The 4,199-nt window shown below is 39.6% G+C and overlaps 1 non-coding gene across 1 annotated transcript; it reads left to right on the forward strand.

The window, feature by feature from the left end:
* The first annotated feature begins 3,220 nt into the window (after nucleotides 1-3,220).
* On the forward strand, nucleotides 3,221-3,325 carry LOC123571436 (U6 spliceosomal RNA). Its single transcript, XR_006695600.1, has one exon. It is a non-coding gene; the product is annotated as a U6 spliceosomal RNA (small nuclear RNA).
* The last annotated feature ends 874 nt before the right edge of the window (nucleotides 3,326-4,199 follow it).

The following is a 4,199-nucleotide window of genomic DNA, read 5'->3' on the forward strand; positions in this document are numbered from 1 at the left end:
GCAGTTCATTTCTAAAAATCCCTTTAGCATAACTTGCAATACAATACAAGTCCATCAGCCAGCCTGCCTCAACCCCCCTCCCAAGGCATCTGGTTCTAGTTCAGGGCAAAGGAAGTTAAGTGTTTCATTATAATGCTTCTTGCACACACACATATGCATTTACTGGGGGTGGGGAGCTTTGGGGGAGTTTTACTAATATTTGCTAATTTTTTATTGACTTATGTAGAAAGAACTATAAACTTAATTTTACATTTACTTATGTAGAAAGAACTGCAAACTTAATTTTGATTTCCCTATGTTTCCCTCAGTTTGCTCAATTCCTTCCTTCTGATTGCGATGAAATTTTTCTAGAAAATCATCACCCAATTTAAACCATATTTTTTAAGTATTTCGCTGTGCTGGGGGAAAGAAAGTTTAAAATGATCCTTTAGATTATTTGTATATATTTGAAATGTTTCAACGAGGTTAAATATAATTGGAAGGAAAAGCAAAGCATTATATAAGATTAAATCTTAGGTGAATTGAAGAAAAAAATAAGCATTTGTGCAAGGCCAGGGAGTCAAAATCTGATTTTCTTCTAAAGCAAAGAAGGTTCAGAGAGTTCTTTTTTCTAGGTTTAGAAACCATTCAAAATTCATGAGTTTGCTGTTTTGATCATCACTGAAATCTCTTCCAGATTCCTACCCTTAGGGAAAAAAAAAAAAAAAAAAAAAAAATATATATATATATATATATATATACACACACATATATATGTGGCTTCATACTTTAAAAGAAGAAAGATCAAAATAGTATATTAAGTAGTCTCAGAATACTTCTTGTACATACAAAAAATACTCAGTGAGTTATTATAAAATAAATCAAAAAGAGACAGACTGAATCTTCCTTAGATTATATATGCTTTTAACTTCTAGGAGAATGAAGGATGCAAGCTAGAAGATTAATGAAAGAAAATCAATTACCCCCAAAGAAAAATGTTTAAAAATCTCAGTTATAGTTCAGATTGGCCCTTTCTAGCAAAAGTCAAAATGTGATATGCAAACACATAATGTAATGCCTTCATTCTTCACACAAGTCTTGACTATGTACATGGTTAGCGCTTTGTTTGAAAATCCAATGAGACTAATAGCTGAGAAACCGCCATAGATTATGCAGCAAAGGCATTTTACTGTATCAAATTCAAGTGGTCAGAGGTATTTGAACCAGAGCAACTCCATCTTGAATAGGGGCTGGGTAAAATGAGGCTGAGACCTACTGGGCTGCATTCCCAGGAGGTTCGGCATTCTAAGACACAGGATGAGATAGGAGGTCGGCACAAGATACAGATCATAAAGACCTTGCTGATAAAACAGCATGTGGTAAAGAAGCCAGCCAAGATGGTGACAAGAGTGACCTCTGGTTGTCCTCACTGCTCACTATATGCTAATTATAATACATTAACATGCTGAAAGGCACTCTCACCAGCGCCATGACAGTTTACAGAGGCCATGACAATGTCAGGATATTAATCTATATGGTCTAAAAGGGGAGGAACCCTGAGTTCCCGGAATTGCCCACCCCTTTCCCAGAAAACTCGTGAATAATCTACTCCTTATTCAGCATAAAATCAAGAAATAACTGTAAAAATGGGCAACCAGTAGCCATTGGGGCTGCTCTGCCTGTGGAGTAGCCATTCTTTTACTTCTTTACTTTTGTAATAAACTTGTTTTCACTTTATGGACTCACCTCCAATTCTTTCTTGCACGAGATCCAAGAACCCTCTCTTGGGGTCTGAATCAGGACCCCCTTCCCGGTAACAAAGTTACAAACAAAGGAAATCCTATCTAAAACAGATACAGTCATGCACCGCCACAGAATGTATGGCCAATGATGGACAGCATATAAAATGATGGTGCCACAAGATTATAATGGAGCTGAAAAATTCCTGTTGCCTAGTGATTTGTGTTACAATTGCCTACTGTATTCAGTATAGGAACATGCCGTACAGGTTTGTAGCATAGGAGCAACAGGCTACACCATATAGCCTAGGTGTGTAGTAGGCTAGACCATCTAGGTTTGTGTAAGTGCACTGTAGGATGTTTGCACAACAACAACATCACCCAGTGATACATTTCTCAGAATGTATCCCCATCATTAAGCAACGAGTGACTGTAAGTCTATTTCACTGTGTGTAACTTCCCCTACTGTAAGGGAACTCCCCTCAGAAACCCAAGCTCACCTTGGTCCAGACCCACAATGCAGCAATTTAGGAAGAGTATGCTTCCCTGAGCAAGCACTTTAGCTCAAACCAGCCACCACTTGCTCACTGGCTTTCCACTAGCTTCACATCAGTTTTAGCCTCACAGAATCAATAGTGAGCTTCTTTTCCACGTTGGAATTAATTATAAATATAGGAGTGGGAGTTTCCACATTTCCATGAGGTAATCTATTTGCTAGTTAAGGACCTATATCCATTACCTATTGCTGTGTAACAAACACCCCAACACTTAGTAGCTAAAGACAATCACCATTTTATTTGCGCATCACTCTTTGGGTCACAAATTTCAGACTGAGCTCAGCTGGATGGTTCTTCTGTGGGTCTCCCTGAAGGTGCCTTATGTGGTCCCAGTCCTCTGACAGTTTGACTGAAAATGGATGGTGTAAGCTGGGAGTGTATTCATATAGCTGGCCATTGGTGCTGGCTGTCAGCTGAATCTTTCTCATGGTGACTCATCTCAAAAAGGCTACCCTGGCTTCTTTATATGGAGTGGCCTCAGTACTCTAGGCTGACAGACAAGACCGCCCAACAGACGTGTTCATGAATGTACCTTAGACCATCCAGTCTCATCAAGCTGCCAGATAATGGAAGCTGCCTGAAAGACCCCAGGCAAGACCAACAGAAGAACTGCCCAACTGAACCCAGTCCAAGTTATTGATTCACAGACATATGAGCAAATACAATGTTTGTGATATTGAGGCACTAAGCTTGTAGGTGATTTTATATTAAAAAAAAATAGGTAACAGATCCTGAAATTCATACCTGAAGTGGGTGGGGGGTTGCTCTCATACAAAAGCTTAAAACATGCTTCATTGGCTTTGAAACTGAGTGGTGAATGAAGGTTGGGAAAATAGTAAGGTAACTGCTACCAAAGGCAAGAAAAAAATGGCAACCAGTGGTATGTTGTGTTGGAAGAGCAAAACTGTAGCCTGCAGTGACTTGGAAGATAAAAATGTACCTAATGTGCTCACTTTGGCAGCATATATACTAAAATTGGAATGATACAGATAAGATTAGCAAGGCCCATGCAAGGATGACAGGTAAATTCGTGAAGCATTTCATTATTAAACACACACACACACACACACACACACACACACACACACACACACACGTAAATAAAGTCAAAAAAGAAAAGAAATGTACCTAATAAACTCAGACTTAGAGGAAGCAGGGTTTTGTTGTTGAACATTCGCACTATTGACATTTGGGGACAGAAAATTATTTGTCATGGAAGCTGCCACGTGCATTGCAAAATTCTCAGCATCATTCTGGGCCTCTGCTTGGTAGACCTCAGAAGCACCCATTGAGTACAGGCTGAATGTTTGTCCCATATAACAGTGAGTATATAACATAGATTTTTTTTAACCCGCTGCATTTTGGGATTCTTTATTATGTGCCAATAGCTGACTGACACAGCCTCTTATAACAGAAACAGAGAATTTGCTCATGCATGTTTCTTTTCTTCCTTCAATGGTTCATTCTGTAAATATTTGCAGTGCATTCCTTGAGCCAAATAATATCTGAATTTGGGGATAAATACACATGAAGTGATAGACCCTGACCTGCTGAGGCTCCTTTGGAAGCACTGAGGTGAGAACAGCATCTTAGCCAGTAAGAAGTTTTCTTCTGGGGAAGGGAGAGGGTGCAGGGACTTCTAGGCAGAGAATGCAATACTCCTTCATTTGCCATTTATGCAACAACTAATTGTAGAGCTGCTAGTGTGTGCCAAGCTCTGGAGATGGGGAAGAGGATAAGACAGACAAGAGTCATGCTTTCATGGTGGTTACAAGTCAACAAGAAGACGAATGACATAATTTTATATCCCTATAAGAGGAAATACACAGCTGGGTGTGCAGGCACATGACTGTAGTCCCAGCTACTCAGGGAAACTGAGACTGGAAGATTACTAGAGCCTGGGAAGTCGAGGCTGCAATGAGCT

The sequence above is a fragment of the Macaca fascicularis genome, chromosome X (genome assembly GCF_037993035.2).
Source record: "Macaca fascicularis isolate 582-1 chromosome X, T2T-MFA8v1.1".
NCBI lineage: Eukaryota > Metazoa > Chordata > Mammalia > Primates > Cercopithecidae > Macaca > Macaca fascicularis.